Source organism: Triticum aestivum, chromosome 5D (assembly GCF_018294505.1).
Source record: "Triticum aestivum cultivar Chinese Spring chromosome 5D, IWGSC CS RefSeq v2.1, whole genome shotgun sequence".
In the NCBI taxonomy this organism is placed as follows: domain Eukaryota; kingdom Viridiplantae; phylum Streptophyta; class Magnoliopsida; order Poales; family Poaceae; genus Triticum; species Triticum aestivum.
Window position 1 is genome coordinate 43275939 of NC_057808.1, and position 17970 is coordinate 43293908.

A 17970-nucleotide genomic window follows, 5' to 3' on the forward strand; every position below is an offset into this window, starting at 1 on the left:
ATGACGATGCGGCGGCGGCGGTGGCGCGACGCGGAGCGGAGCGGCCGGCGGCGGCGAGCAAGAACAGAGCGAGAGCGAGAGCGTGCGAGAGCAAAGTGAGAGTGAGAGTGAGAGACAGAGGAGCGAATCACTTAAGTTCACGTGCAAGAGCGCCGTCTAACGGCGTCTAACAGTTGTCCGACCAACGACAACGCCACGTCGGCAAAAAACGGGCCCCACCTGTCATAAATCCACTTATCGGTGCCCAATCCGCCGATCAGTGGCATTTGCAAATTGTTTACGGGAGAGTTGGTGTTTTTTGCCATGAAACTGTAACGTAGTGATTTCTGCTAACCTAGCCCTCAAACTGGTGGTTTTCTGCAATTTACTCTACTAGCTCTGGGTGGCGTATTCGAGAGATGGAATTGGATGCTAGGCGCCTAGGCTCTGGTGATGCTTGCCATCGAGGAGAAGAAAAGGATTTTGCCTTCTTCGGTCGCAAAAAGAAAGGAACAAATAAAAGCATAGCATCGGAACTATAAGACGACCGGTCCCACAGGATTTGAGGAAGCCACATGGCTTATCACCATACTCCCACAGGATTTTGACCCAGGTTCCTTTACTTATCCCATGTTGCATGTAGGTCCTTGTATGTCGAATGGGCTCCCACATCAAATGTAGAAAATAATAAATATGATGTCAAAATATGGCATATTATCAATATGCACCAAATAACCATCAATAAAATTCTGCCTCAAATCTTTTAGTGAGATTTGATCTCTACTCCTATAAAAATGCGAGTTGGTGATGATGGTGTATCTGCTTTTGGGCGATATGTACCGTCGGATCTGTAATCTAAGGCTAAGATTGTGACTGAGATGTGCAACAACCGAAACACCATGGTCTCTGCCTCTCTGGAGGCTTCTCTTTCCCTCGCGAAACAGATTCTTCTAGAACCCCTCCCAATTTTCACGTTGTTGGCCCTTCCGCTCTCCTCCCCGGCGACCGCCGGAGTTGAGTTGGACGGAGTGTCACGTCCCTTGTACAGATTAGTTGTAGTTACGGTCTCAATAGAGCAGATTTGGATTTGATATTTCCCCGGCGTCACTCCTTCGTTCTAGATCTGGCGTGCAGCGGTGCAGGCTGTTGGAGAAGGAGACATGGAGGTGGTTGCTGCCGTATCCAAGTTTGACCTCGATGCGGGCGCGAAGACCCGGTTGTCCATGGGGCACGCGGATCGGGATGACAAGGTTCGGCGGCTCCGGGCGCTCAGACATGGGCACCGGTCGCTCTTGCTGCGCGCACGCTCCGATGTTCAAGTTGTTGTCCTCCGTCTTGTCTGGTAGCACGGCTGGTGCGGGACGAAGGAATACGACAGCCTTCTGGCGGGTCGCTCATCCAGTACAACACCCCGCCGACGCAGGCGAGCAGCGTGTCGTCCGCCACTGGCAGGGGCGGCGACGGCGGCGGCACCGCGTACTCCCGGGAGTGGTATCTGAAGTCGTCGCACTGCAGCACCGCGCACAGCTGCACACCGCGAAGTACGCACGAGCAGGGCCGGCCCTGAGGGCACTCCGCGCGCGCAGTCTCCTCGACCTCTACTCCTTCTCTTCCCCGAGATTGGCGGAAAATCAGGCAGGTCCACGGCGCCTCGTCCAGTCTAATTGTGATTTTTGGCTGTTGGCGTGATTAATGGAAGAACATAATGCAGTTTGCAAATCCCGTCTCTCCTTTTACAGGATTTTCTGATTGTTTATTTGTTCGTGAAGGCAAGGTCTTGCGTGAAGGTCATCCTCCTACATCGCTGTGTCAAGCACTCTGATTGCTCGTGTTGATTGGAGTTAGAAAAGAGGAACCCAGATTTTTGTCCGTGAACTGTAAGCAGCAACAAGATCTTGCAATTTCTAATTTTTTTTCTAGCCATCTATGTGATTCATGTGCCTGGTTCACTAGTAGAAAAAGGGCCTTTTGTCCTGGTTTATAAGGGCCTTTAAAGGGTCGTTACTAAAGCCTCCCCTTTAGTCCCGGTTCTTACACGATTTTTTATTTTTTATTTTCAAATTTCTGAATTATTTTAACCTCTAATCTCTAATCACCACCCCTCATCACTGCTCAATTTAACCTCTAATCTCTAATCACCCCTCATCATTTGAAATCATCAAACTTACCGGACGGTCACCCATCCTCTCACTACTCCAGCCTGAGCACGCTTAACTTCCGGGTTCTATTCTCCCTCGTTTCTAAGTCTGCACTTGTTGTTTTACTGACAATAGTAAGATGTCAATCCTATTAACCCTCAGGAATTTAGCTTGAGCATGAAGTCACACATTTCACTGTTTGAGTTTGAAACTATTGTTTTAAAAAACAATAATTATTTAATAACACTAATATTTCTTGAATAAGTAGTTTGACCAGATTTGACCAAAATTCAAAAAAACTGAAATAATTATTTAGTAACACTAATATTTCTTGAATAATTAGTTTGACCATTGTTTGACCACAGTTTGACCAGATTTGACCAAAATTCAAAAAAAACTAAAATAATTATTTAGTAACACTAATATTTCTTGAATAAGTAGTTTGACCATAGTTTGACCACAGTTTGACCACAGTTTGACCAGATTTGACCAAAATTCAAAAAAATGAAATAATTATTTAGTAACACTAATATTTCTTGAATAAGTAGTTTGACCATTGTTTGACCACAGTTTGACCAAAATTCAAAAAAGCTGAAATAATTATTTAGTAACACTAATATTCTTGAGTAATTATTTAGTAACACTAATACTTCTTGAATAAGTAGTTTGACCATAGTTTGACCAGATTTAACAAAAAATCAAAAAAACTAAAATTTGAGCATAACTTTTTTTCCTTTTAGAATTTGAGGATTCTAAAAATTTGCAAATAGGCCGCAAGCTATCAAAATCGGATGCGGATTTTCGTGCTAAACATTTTGATATATTATACTTTTTTCTGACATCGTATGCAAAAGTTATAGCCGTTTTACATTTTCCCTACACATTTTGCAAAACATGTCCAAATTTAAGTTTTTAAATTTTCCTAACTAGTACATGTAGTAACATAACTACATCTAGGGGGGGGGGGGGGTAGAGTTTGAGAATGGGACCTTTAGTACCGGTTCGTGCCATGAACCGGTACTAATGCCTCAAACCCCATTAGTACCGGTTGGTGGCTCGAACCGGGACTAAAGGTCTAACCTTTAGTACCGGTTGGTGCCACGAACCGGTAATAATGGGCATCACATCCTTTAGTCCCGGTTCGTGTCTCAAACCGGGACTAAAGGGCTCAGGTGAACCGGGACTAATGCCTTAGCCGCACGAACCGGGACCAATGCTCACATTAGTCCCGGTTCGTGACTGAACCGGGACTAATGTGAATATTGCCCTGTGACCAAAGCCCTGTTTTCTACTAGTGGTTCCATGCCCTCCTTTGCATTTTTTTTAGTTTAATCAGCAGCGTTTTTAGTTTCTTCTATCATATGTTTGTGTGCTAATTCCATGCCTTGCTCCAGTAACTAACAAGACTGCTCTTAATTTACCAAGATGTCATCTAGAATGTATCCATCTGCTAATGACTTGATGGAGTCATAGAAATGAACTATTGACACTTTTTTAGAACAGATGCAACTGCTTATAATTCTAAATAATTAGCTTTAGTTACTGTTAAAAACAACCTGTGAAAAAATAAGGATGATAATAACTTGAGTGGGTACGAAAGTGTACCGAATTTACCTAATATTCCGCATATAAGTGTCGATGGACAAGAACGAACAACTTTTACCTTCAATGTTCATGATCTCGTTTTTTCGTACTCTAGATCAGAATGCAACATAGATTATAGTGTACTGACTTTTTTTTTGCAAAAAATAGTAATATGAATACTCAATGCAACATAGATTATAGTGTACTGAGTTTTTTTTTTTTGCAAAAAATAGTAATATGAATACTCATATGTTTATGTGGTGTCAGGGCCCCTCTGTGTTACCTTGCCCCGGGCCCTCAAAATTTCTTGACCGGCCCTGCTCACGAGAGCCGAAATCCCCGAAGGCTGGAGTGGTAGATGATCTAACGCGACAGTGGGTCGAAAGTGAGGTATACGCTCGTGCCGCCGGTTTCGAACACGTGCTGCCGGTCGGCTCCTTGTGTCCTCGAGTGGCTTCCATTGAGGTAGGCTTTGTGGAGGCATGTGTATGGGTTGTAGTCTGTAGAGTTAGTCGTGCGTCGGTGCTCACCAGGTTCATCCTGTGGCATTTCTTGGAGGAGATGCGGTCGACATATATGCTGGGAGCACGCTAATGGGGGCACCTAAAGTGTTCGACGGAATGGCTATCACATTGGTGCTTTCCCATCTCACCTCACACCACGTGAGCAAAACCACCTACCAGAGCATCAGGGTTGATTTGTCTGGTTTTAGAAAGTAGAGGGGATTAAGATCCCGGTTTTAGAGGTCAGGGCCTCGGGGGGCTATGTGGCCAAAATGTAATACTTATGGGGTCATATACACTTTTTTTTTCTTAAATCTAATAGGTTTCTTCCTCAGTGATATCTCAAATTATCCCACCAAGAAAGATGGCCGCGTCGTCCTGGCCTGCGCTCCCGGCCACCCGGCGGGATGTCCAGGCTGTCGTTGCCAAGGACGTGGAGCTGCACTGGCCTCCATTGGTGCACCGTGCCCAATGTCAGTGCTGGTGTGTACGCACATATATTTCATCCCTAATATTGCTTATTTGATCAACTTCAGGTCTGCAATAGTTTAATCAGCTCTTTTTAGAGATATAGACTAATCAATACAGTAGCTTAATAACTTGTAATCACTAGGGCCAATTAGCTGATGGGAGACAGGGAGAACGATGGTTGAAGAGGCTTAGGCAGTCTGCTGACAAGGAAATGCAATAGTGATTTCGCAAGAGAAATGGAGGTGATGGCTAGGCTCGGGCACGACAATGTTGTCCGCCTCCTTGCTTACTTCAGTGAATGCGATGAGCGGATACTCATCTATAGCTATATGTCGAACAACAGCATGGATCTCTGCTTATACTTCTATATTTTTTCTTGCCTATGCTCAGAATTTGGATCACAATAGTAAATAGATCATTAGGTTCTCTTCTATAATTATTGGTTGTTGTTGTTGTGTGCTCCAACACATATGAGCAGCTCATTGTTGCACGGAGAAAAGTTTCATGCACATAATTAAAGTTCCGGATAATCGAAGTACAAATCTGTAAATACCTTTAGAGGAAGCTTGTATGCTTGACATGCTTGACCATGTAAAAGCTCATGCATGAGTAATTATATCGTCAGGTTATTCTTTTTATCTGCAAGGTGAGTTTCAAAATTCTGTAAACTAGCGTTTCCAATAGTTCAGAGCTGCCACTTTACTTTCAGTATTTAGGTGGATGATCTCTGTTTAAATTCCTAATACAAGTAATGCACTCCGGCAAGTTCTATTTATTTGTGTCCTTGCTGCCAATAGATGTAATTTCATCACGAGCACCCAAGTACAGCAGCACTATTGTCGTTCATTATTGTTGGCTTATGCCCTAGAGATAAAATAATTAGCATTTGCCTCTGTGTGCCGGACTGTAGTTGTACCATATGCCTATTGTATCATTTTCATCCTTGATAGATGCAGCGAGTAAATTGTCACTGAAAAATGTTGTGGTTGGAGCGTTTGTTTTGTTAATTCTGCATTCCTTCCTTTATGAGAAAAGTGTTACTTCTGCGTTAGTTATATGTTATGTTTCTCTATGTCCATTGCTTGTATTGACTTCAGATTGTGCATATGTGGAGAAGCATGTCTGCTCCCAGTGGAGAGGACTTTCAGAAAGACAACTAGGCACTTGCTTTAGCATTCACGATTACTATTTTTGTAAAAATATTCATACGTGTGTTTGAATTGTTTTTAATAGCTGTCTTTATTACTCTCTCTGATTGAAAAAAAAATCGGAGGCTGCCTACAGCAAGTCTCTTTGTCATCAGCGCCTTTCTTTGCTTGGTAGCTCCACATCCAATCTTTCAAGCTACATCCAGATGTAAGAAAGTTACAATTAATCCTGTACTAATAGTTTTGTACGTACATATATGCGCACTCACTCCTATATACATATGATTCAGGAGCAACTTTTACTAGCATTTTGTTTCATTGCCCCATACAAAATGTATGTACGTGACGTCTATTGTTTTTTTCCTTTGTCTAAATATACTACAGAAGCATGTGTTAAATAAAAGCTGGCCGGAAACCATATGTTTGATTTTGCTCGATATGTACTTAGCAACAATATGGCATCACTTTGATTGATATCTTGGTGCATCTTTTATTGTTCAGTAGGCTCCACTTATTGAGTAAACATTGTCCACCCGATCTTTTGTGACTCCCTCCGTAGCGTAGCACGGGCATCTTGCTAGTTATATAATAAAAGCAAAATACTGGGTTCAAAGAGAGACACCATGTTAAGCCACATCATGAAACCTATTTTAAGTTAGATCTAGAATTGTCCGTCTAGAAATTAACTAGAGATTGTAGGGAAAGACCGGTAGTGAAAAAAAATAAAGGGTTCTAATAGAGACACCGCGTTAAGCCACATCATCAAAATTATTTTGATAGTTAGATCTAAAACTATGTGTCTAGGATTTAACTAGAGATTATAGAGGGAAACTACTCGACGGGTTAAACAAAAAAAAAGATTACTCTAAAAGATCCCAAAAAAAAAAAGAAACATCCAACCATTAATTTAGTGGACCAATGAAATATAGCCATTAGATTTACGAAACTGCAGATGGAATTAGGTTCTCCCCGCGTAGCCCTGGTTGTGAGTCTAGCACCGTCTCACTTTCTTTACCATTTATTTTCTAAAAATATTTGGGATTTGAAAAGATTTTCTATAGGGTTTGATGTACTAGATAGGTGCACATAACAACATGATGTGAGAGCAACCAAAGTGATATCCATTTTTCTGTATCCATTAGTTTAGCCATATTTATTTTGAAATATAATGCAAAATAAGAATCATATTGAGTTCTTTAGTGGCATAAGGAAACGAGTAAAATGCATAATAAGTCTTAAAACTATTGGAGGTATGTTATTTTAGTCCTATAACTTTGTAACTGCAGTTTTAGGTTCTAAAATTACAAGAGGCGTGTCAATTTACTCCTATAGCTCCCAAACTGGAGTTTTAGGTCCTAAAACTATTGGAGGTGCGTCAGTTTAGTCGTATAACTTTGAAACTGTAGGCCATCAGTGACATGATGGCTTGAGCTCCATGAAGGAGACTAGGACGGCCATCTTAGCCTCACCCCATAGTAGCAGAATGACACGTTGCGTCGAATTGATACACACCTGTGGCTACTCTCTTGCCGAACTTTTTCCAGCTTGACGGTTTCCGCGTACTCCTCAGCGTCGTCTGGCAGCTGCGACAATTCCCCAACTTTCGCCATGCTCATACCCAATCAACAACCTGCACGACTAGCTCCACGGCAATGGTGTCGGGGCAACCACAATGTCATGAGGGAGAGAGAGGTGGGATAGCGTCCTCCATCCCGATTGTCTTGGTGTCTCCCTAGCGGCCACAACAATCCTCTCAGCGAGGCTGCACTGTCGCTCATGACCACACAGGTGGCAGGTGTGCAGGTTGCAATACACACTGTGACGTGAAAGCGTATGGACCACTTTTGGGAAAGTAAACACATATAAATGGCTCATTTGAAAAAAATGCACCATAGGTACTCGCCATGCAAGCTTCCGACCTGAGATGAACAAACTTACATAGTTTTGGGACCCAAGACTGCAGTTTCGAAGTTATAGGACTGAACTGACACACCTCCAATAGTTTTAGGACTTATGATGCAATTTTCAAAATTACAATTGCACTTACTCAGTCCCTTAATATAGTGTCAATTGGTTTTCTCGAGACTCATGTTTCATAAAGTTTAACCAACATATACAATATGGAATGTATACCATATGGAAGTATATTTCTTGAACTAATGGTAATGAATTGATATTGTAGATGTTGACAATTCTTTTCTATAAACTTGTTCAAAGTGTACAAAGTTTGAATTTGCAAAAATCTAATAACCAATATATTTTGGAACGAATGGAGTACTTATTATTGTGCTTTGACATTTGTTGAACCAAATTTTTTTTAAACATTATTGTACTTTCCAATCCACTATTTTGAACTTGCACCAAAATAGCCGTTAATATATTTTCTTTCTTATGATACTCAATTTAGCAATGGCAATAGGATATCAAAAACTTTATTCTTTTGTCCAACATTTTCATCAGAACAATAAAGGCGGTGCGCTCACATTTGCGAGGGCCACTGTTCTAGTTAGTACGAATAATACAAACCCCAAACGCATCATGACAACAGTCCAGGAGTCCACCCAAGATAGCTAGCTACTACACTCGAGTCTATGTCACAAATCGTGTCACTCATTTTTAAATCTATAACGTGTGAAGTATTCTAAATAAAATCATCATACCTGTACCACCTATGTTTACGATACCACAAAATATCGAATTCAAATTCAATGAAGTAACAAAATAAAATATTAAATAAGACAAATTGAATATTTATAGTGATGCTTGGCCATATTCAGAACACAATTAAATTAGCTAGTATTCACCCACATATATATCGCTCATTGAACCATATCAAGTTAGAATTTGAATTGCCCTAACATTCCTTTATAAAGTGTGATTGTAGTAAAAGAACTGAGAACTTTGTACTTTCAACTATTCAGGTAGTATAGGCTCCATCACGAGCAACTTAATCCAAATATATTTGAGGCCCCAACTCCTGACATTTCCTAATTGTTTGTTCCTGAAAGTGGCTTTAACTATCACAATGGTAGGGTTATCTGATGTGGTGCCCAGATAAAAGTTACCTTCAAAGATGATTTTACTGCATATTTTTATCTTATTTAACGAAATCCTAAATTATTAAAGGGAAATATAATGATAAGACATATAAAAAAATAAAAAAATAAGTGAAAACCACATTTCAGATTTTTCTTACAATTGTATGTTCTTTTATACTTTTGATGATTTTAAGAACATATGGTTGTTTCTTAATATGGAAAATAGTTTTAAAACTTAAAGTTGTGTTGTATATATCTTACACAAAGGTGTCACATCGATCAAAATGTTTAAACAGTGAAACCCACAGGCAAAAATTATAAATTTGACCCGTAGACAAAAAGAATTCACAAAGTGGACTGTTCTTGAAATTTTTTCACTCCACTGACTCTTTTATGTAGCGCCCGACAGCAAGGCGTCACACTATACTGTGCAGCGCCTGACTGACAGGCGCTACACACCTAGCCAGCGTTGACCCTCGCGCCTAGCGCCTAGGCGCTACACTGATGTGTAGATAATTAAAAGGATTCGCATTCAGCAGCACGAAAGATCCAAACAAGCACACGATACTCATGCATGCAGTATGTTGCTGTAGGCCCTACGCGGCATGCATGCACGTGATTTGGTGATCCGTCCGTTGCGTGTAGTGCGTCGGTACACGATCTGCTTTGTCCCTCGTGTAGCTGTTAGTGCAGCGCCCAGACGCTAGGCGCTACACCGTATAGTGTAGCGCCTAGCTCTTAGGCGTTGCACATTGACTCAGGAATTTTCAGGCAGTCCGAGGTGTGACATAGGGTAGGCGTGTAGCGCCTGTTAGTTAGACACTGCACAGTGTAGTGTGGTGCCTGGCTATCGGGCGTTACACGAAAAGGTCAGCAAAGTGAATTTTTTTCAAGAACAGTTCACTTTGTGAATTCATTTCGTCTACAGGTCAAATTTGTAGTTTTTGCCAAACCCACAAGAGGGAGCAAATGTACAGAGTATTAAGAGTTCATCGATAAAATTAATATTATCCGTTGTAATAACTGGAAGACCAAATCGATAAAAAAATAGTATAGTGACGCAAAACAATATTTGTCTTAAGAAATAAGTCTAAAATGATTTGGAATTTCAAAAGATTTTCTAGAGGGTATGATGTACTAGCTAGGTGCCCTGGCATTTGCAAGGCCACTGTTTTAGTTAGTACAATAGTACAAATCCCAGCGGTTTCAGACCTAGTACACCTGAATCTATGTCACCAACCGTGTCGCTCTCAATTGCATGTGGCCACCCCCAGCCCAGCCGATCAAGAGTGTGGTCAGGTCAGGTCAGGTCACTCTTGCATCCAAAAATCCGGCCTGACCAAACTCACAGGTCACAGCTGAACCCCGGCGAAATACATTCATACATGCTGGAATTCAGTGAAAAACAATGGCTCACTCCACACCACAAACAACATGAGCGAGGGATGCATAGATATACTATCACTACTGGAATTCACTTGTTTGCCGAGTGCTGAAAAAACTCGGCAAAGGCCCTAAAACACTCGGTAATGGTTTTGCCGAGTGTTGTACTCGGCAATGCGTACCTGGCTTATACCCTTCCGGCAAACAGATGTTTGCCGAGTTCCTTTCGTCGAGCACTCGGCTATATCTTTACCGAGTATCAAACCTGGTTCACGGCAAAAAAAAGCGACGGGACAGAACGGAACGAACGGGCGCTCTATTTGCCGAGTTCTCTAGCATGTGCACTCGGTAAAGCTTGTGAGCGTGAACAAAAAAAAATGCCTCGCCGGACTGCATGAGCGCGTTGCCGGCGAGCACAAAATAGGCGTCGTCATCAATGGCGACAGTGATTCAAGCCGGCGACCTTGTCCCAGCCGCCGCATCGTGCCTTGCCGAGACGAGGAGGCTGCCGCCGCGCTTGGGTAGAAGCGGAGGCTGCCGCCGCGCTCGGGGAGAAGAGGAGGCCGCCGCCGTGCTCGGGGAGAAGAGGAGGCCGCCGCGCTTGGGGAGAAGAGGAGGCTGGCGCCGCGCTCGGGGAGAAGAGGAGGCCACCGTTGTGCTCGGGGAGAAGAGGAGGCCGCCGCGTTCGGGGAGAAGAGGACGCCACCACCGCTCAGGGAGAAAAAGAGGCCAACCGCGCTCAGGAAGGTGAGTTCGTCGCCGTCCTCCATGGCGTCCGCCAACAGAGCTTGGAAGGAAGCTGGGGTCACCAGTCACGGGGAGGTCCCCGTCCTCCTTGGCGCGCGCAAGGGAGGTCGTTGGCCGGTGGCCTGCAAGACGGCAGACGGCGGTGCTAGGCTGCTAGCCGAGGCGTGAGGTGCGTGCGTGAAGACAGAGGGGACAGAGATGCGATGAGGTTTACGCAGCTGAAATTGAGAGGAGATAAGGCGAGTGCATGCGGGGGGAGAGAGAGAGAGGAGTTTGGCCTATCCCATGACGCCACATCACTGATCTGTGTGCCGTGTGCTCATTGGTGGATTATGTGCTTCTTTGCTATGTTTTGAATATACTTTAAATATAGCAAACAACCACTGAAAAATATCAAATTTTGTCACGGATCATGTAATGAAGTATATTGAGTGTACAAAACATTTCAAGCCCAACGGATGTCTATATTTAATATATAGAAAATTACAAAATACACCTTTTTTTACACTTAGAAAATAGAAAATGATATTTTTATACAAAAATGTTGAAAACTCTATTGCCAACATTGTTTATAATGTCAATATACACCTATGTGTCTAATTTGGGCATATTATAATAAACTACGTAATGAATATGGTCATCACCTTGGTCATTTCACTTGAAAGCCATGAACGTTCATACACGATAAGCCGTTTTGTGAAGATTGTTTTTTCAAATTTGTCATATTGAAAGTTTGGTATTTTTCCTTGCAACTAGAACATGTAAAAGGACTCCACGCGAAAGGATTACATTTTTTGAACTTGTATTCCTTTTCTTTCATTTTTTCTAAAACGGGGTCAAAATGGCCGGCATCTCTATTCATGGCAAGGGGTTGAATCTATCAAAACTCTATGTGGTTATCCCATATAATGATACTTGTCTACCTAAAAATATTTTTTTCCTAATTTCACGATAGAGCTATCACATACTTGTAGTTCAAATTTGAATTACTTTCAGAAAATCGGCATAAAGTCAATTAAATGTGCGAAATTTGCTAGAAAACTAGAAAATCCATGAAAATGGGGAACTGTGCATAAAATATGGTCTACTTACTGTGATAATTGGGGTGGTTCCATTTTGCACCCTGTTTTTTGTACTTGCTTCACAAAAAAACCCATTTTTGACACTTCAAAAATGAAAAATGATTTTTTTGTACAAAAAAGTTAGAAAGTCTATTTGGAAACATTGGTTGTAATGTCAAGATGCACCTATGTGTATATTTTGGGAACATTAAAATAAACTATGCAATGAATATGCCAATCACCTTGGTCCTTTGACTCGAAAGCCATGAATGTTCATACACGATAGTCTGATTTGTGATTTTTTTTCAAATTTGTTATATTTAAACTTTGTTGTTTTTCCTCGCAATTAGTACACATAAAAGGACTCAATGCGAAAGGATTGCATTTTTTAAACCTGTATTCTTTTTCTTTCATTTTTTCTAAAACCGGGTCAAAATGGTTGACATGACTATTCATCACAAGGAGTTGAATGTCTCAAAACACTAAGTGGTTCTGCCATATAATGACTACTCGTGTATCTAAAAATATTTTTTGGTAATTTTTATGATTGAGCTATCACACACTTGCAGTTCATATTTGAATTACTTTCGGGAAAATTGACATAAAGTCATTTAAATGTGCGAAAGTATCTAGAAAACTAGAAAATCCATGAAACCGGGGAATTGTGCATAAAATATGGTCTACTTACTGTGATAATTGGAGTGGTGCCATTTTGCATCCTATTTTTTGTACTTGCTTCACAATAAATAACCATTTTTAACACTTAGAAAATGAAAAATGAATTTTTTGTACAAAAAAGTTGGAAACTCTGTTTGCCAACATTGTTTCTAATGTCAGTATGCACCTAGGTGTCTAATTTGGGAGCATTATAACAAACTATGCAATGAATATGGCCATCATCCTCGTAATTTGACTTGAAAGCCATCAATGTTCATACATGATAGCCCGTTTTGTGAAGAATTTTGTTCCCAATTTATAGTATTGAAAGTTTGGTATTTTTCCTCGCAACTAGTACACATAAAAGGACTCCATGCAAAATGATTGCATTTTTTGAACTTGTATTCATTTTCTTTCATTTTCTTCAAAATGGGGTCAAAATGGGCAGCATGGCTATTCATTGCAAGGGCTTGAATCTCTCCAAACTCTAAGTGGTTCTCCCATATAATGCCTATTTGTGTATCTAAAAATATATTTTTCTAACTTTTAGGACGGAGCTATCACACACTTGTAGTTCAAATTTGAATTACATTTGAGAAATCAACATAAAGTCATTTAAATGCGTGAAAGTAGCTAGAGATCCAGAAAATCCATGAAACTTGGGCATTGTTCATAAAATAAGGTCTACTTATTGTGAAAATTGAAGTGGTGCCATTTTGCAGCCTGTTTTTTGTACTTGCTTCACAAAAAATACTCATTGTTGACACATAGAAAATGGAAAAAATATTTTTTTCCGAAAAATTAGGGAACTCTATTTGGCAACATTGTTTGTAATGTCAAGACACACCTATGTGTCTAATTTGGGAACATTATAACAAACGATGCAATGAATATGATCATCGCCTAAGTCATTTAAGACTAAATTTTTACATGGCAAAAAGTGCAATTAATATGGCCTCAAATGAAAAAGTTGTCAACATCAAAGTTATCCGTCTCGTGAAAATGAACAACTTTTATTTTTGGACCATCTTCATCCGAGGCCGTATGCAATCTGTACAGCCAAAACCATTCGGCATAGTGAAGACCTCCTTTTGCCGAGTGTGACACTCGGTAAAGACCCCCTTTTGCCGAGTGTGGCACTCGGTAAAGTCCTGTTTGCCGAGTTTTGTTGTTTTACCGAGCGTTTTGTCCACGACACTCGGCAAAGTATCTGTTTGCCGAGTTTCATATTTTTGCCGAGTGTAGCACTCGGTAAAGATACTATTGCCGAGTGCCCGACATAATGCACTCGGCAAAGGGCCTAACACTCGGCAAAGGGAAAAATTCCAGTAGTGTATATAATTAAACAACAGTAACAATTGTACCGAAGCTGGAACATATAACTTATGTCTGAAGTCTGATGATCATACTGCAGGGAAATGAAAAGGTCCAATATATATATCAAAGACGGCCACAATCCAGGCGAAGTATATAGCCCACATTACACAAATACTACTAACTAGTATAGTCGACCCATCCAATTAACACTAGTAAAGTCAGACATAGCGCACTCCATCAATGGTCATAGCATAATGCATACTCTACTTTCTTATTCCTTAGAACAAGCTAGGTACTCATCACTTCATCCGTACCTCATGAATGCGCGAACTGATCGATCGGCTGCCTACGCCCTGCTCATCAGTTGTCCCCTCCCAGGAGGAGGCCCAGGAAGCAGATGAGGTCGCCCCCCGCGAAGATGACGATGTTTGCCGTGCAGAAGATCCTGGCGATGATGCATCCTGGGTCGACGGCTCGTACCCTCCCTCCATGCATCAATGGCATGGCGAGGCAAAGCCCAAGCCAAGTTGGACCAAGTTCAGGGAATTAAGCCTCCGTTGAACTAAGCCGGAGTGGTTGTGAACAGACCATCAATAATTGTATAGACTGCCCCAGGCCTATTTTTGTAATTAAGCTTGAGGGCGCGCTCTGTTGCCTTTGTTTGCCAAAGAAAATGACCTTTCCCATATTTCACATCCCATGTGTAGGTTTCCATAGAATCCATCAACGAGAGCTGAGAAGATTACCATATTTTGCTTCGGTCCACAACACGGAAAACCATAGATGGCCTCCAAGAAACAACTATATCATATCTGGTCGAGCGGGGCTTCACTAGTAGATTCGGGTGATGATAAATCGACACATCGGGAAGAGCGTCCCGTATGACCCATGCTTCGACACGCGTTGGGAAGTGAGGTTCTTCCCAGATCTCCGGGCGGCTGGCGTGCTCGTGTACCAGCATAGAGCGTTTCTCCGGCCGGTGGCGATGCGTCAGCTGATCCTCCCCGACTACTGAGGAGGCGTGGTAGATTCGCGATCGTGTCGGCGAGAGGAACAAATTTCAGTGGATGACGAGGTACGTTTCCCATGTCATTGGGCACGTGTCCTAACGCTGCTGGACTCGGTGCATGGTGTGGACCTTAGGAATGGCGAGGGAGATGTGGAGGTAGAGGTATCGGGGTGACTGGATTTAATCGGCACCACTTTGCTAGATCTGTCTCACTGCAGGGGGGTGGGGGCTCTGGTTGACTTGGATTGGGTGCGGGTCCTCTTTCCAGCCTGACCTCGATGGCAGAGGTCACTGGCGGGGATGCGCCGATGCTTGCCCGCCTTTGCTAGATCAAGTGATCAACTCGTGGTTCCTGACGACGAGCTCCCTCAACGCGAAAGCCATGACGGTGAGCGAGGCGATGGATGCCGAGGTCCTTTAGGCCATGGAGGAAGTTGAATCGGTGGATCCAGCCAAGTGGCCCTAGTGGGCGGTGTTCTGGTTCCTTAACACCGGTCTCCTTGAAGCGGTGGAAGAGGGGTAAAGGTGGTGATGGCATGGCGGGTGATGAAGAAGAAGGCCATGGTGGTGTGACATAGCTCAACATGATGCTGGGTGACCGCTTGAGAAACAACTGCCATGAGAGTGCCATGAAGGCGCGTCATGCATGGGGCACCACGACATGCATCATTGAGATGTGGGAATTGCGAGCTTCGGTGATGACGAGTTTATCTTGCGTATCCGCCATGAAGGAAGCACATGTGCCGAGGGGACACATGAACCTTTGGTGCATCACGGTGGTTAAGCATTGTTATCCCATTTAAGGAGCCAATCTTCACTTGATTTCCTATGCCATAATTCCACTAGATCAATTATAAAAATATATTTACAACTTGATGTGAATATGTATTCTGATCTTAATTCCTGCACAGGCGACATTAATTTGATGGTTAAACTTATCTTGACAGTCCGTTATGTCATACATTCTCTGAGCCTCAGTTGGCGCTAAACAAATTTTAGTGGTCCTAGCAAAAACAGTTTAGAGGCATGGTCATTTGATATGTGAGAATGTGAGGGACTAATAAGCTAGGATTTTCACTTTGTTAAAGCAACTAGATTGGGTCGTGCAACATCATCTGAATTGTTAACTTTTTTAAAAGCAAAAAAATTTAATTCTTGCAAATGAGTCGGTCCCTTTCCGGACAAAGTATAGAGAAAGGAAAAACAATAGAGAATGACTTAGGTTTATTATCCTCACCTAGAAATTATAAAAAATTGTGAAAACATGGAAAAAAATTAGTTAACTCAAGACAATGTCTTGAAAGCATGAGTTGCCGCGAAGCACATGATGACTCATCACTTTATGCCATGGTGGAGGCATGCCATCAATCATCATCACATTCTTTCTCCTTTTGACACGCTTTTACCGAAAAAGGCTTTCGCCCCGCTTTATAAATAAAGCAAACCGCCAAGAGCACACATACACGGACTAGTTCAACACACACACACACACCCAAGACACACAACAAGAGTACAAAGGTTCTGCTAAGGGCACATCTCAAGAAGCCCAAAACACAAAAAAAGAGAAGGAGGCCGTAGCCAGCGACGACGACGCCCGGCATCTAATCAGGCTCTGGAGGTGGCGGAGGAAGCGGCGGCGATAAGCGGACGGCCATCGAGTGGAGGTCGGCGATGAAGGTGGAGATGGCATCCCGATCCTGAGGGCGGCTAAGCGGTCGCCAGAGCTGCAAGAAACCAGACAGTTTGAAGAGAGCGTCAGTGGCACGTCGGAGAGGGATGCGCTGAATTACAAGCCTATTGCGGATCGTCCAGAGGGTCCACGCGAGTGCCCCAATCTCGAGCCACCTAATGTGGCGAGAGGGCAGGGGGGAGTTCTGGAGTTCGGCAAAGAGGTCAGGGAAGTTGGTGTGGCACCAATCGCCTCCCACCGCTTCTCTAAAGCAGCTCCAAACGAACTGAGCGGACACACAGGAGAAGAATATGTGATTGGAGTCTTCTGGGGTCCCACATAGCGGGCAGAGGCCAGTCCCAGGGCCATTGCTCTTGCGAACCTCCACCCCAGACGGGAGCCGACCATGGATCCATTGCCACATGAATATCCGAATTTTCAATGGCAAGCAGATGGACCACACCGCCGAGAGGGGGGCGGTGCGGAGGAGGGAGCTATGGCCAGATAAAGGGACTTGGTGGAGAATTGGCCAGAGGGCTTAAGGCGCCACCGCACCTCATCCGGGCCAACATCCACAACCGGTTCGTGGAGAGCAACGCAGTCAAGCAGCTCTTGCCACGCGGCCACCTCCGGAGGCCCAAATGGCCTCCGGCAAGCGAGGCACCTCCGTTGGTCCGCGCCTCCACCCAACGGCCGCCAACCGCCTCCACAAAGCCAGTTTGGGACAGCCAGAATGTCTCAAACCGGAATCGGGGGGGGGGGACCAGGGGGCGTTCGTCAGCGGAGGAGAGGAGCAGGGGGACGTGGTCGGAACCAATCCAAGTGATGGCTCGGAGGGAAGCAAGGGAGCATCGAAGGTCCCATTCCGGGGAGACTAGAACCAGGTCCATGACGGACTGGGTCAGGGAGGTCTGCCGGTTGGTCCAAGTAAATCTGGCTCCAACCCTATCTATCTCGCGGAGACCAAGGTCATCAATGCAGTCATTAAACATTTGCATGCGAGCAAAGTCGACGTGCGAATTGCTCTTGTCTTCCGCGCACCGAAGGAGGTTAAAATCGCCCCCAACCACTACTGGAAGCGTAGCCGCCGAGACCTTCCGGTGGAGCTCCTCGAGGAAGGATGCGGACCTACTATGGTCTGCAGGGCCATAGACGATAATAACCTCCCACTTGAAGTTCAAGGACCGCTCGAAGAGTTCCATACTAACAAAGAACTGGCCTCGGTCCATACTTCCCACCTCGAAGGTGGCATCCTTAACACCTAAC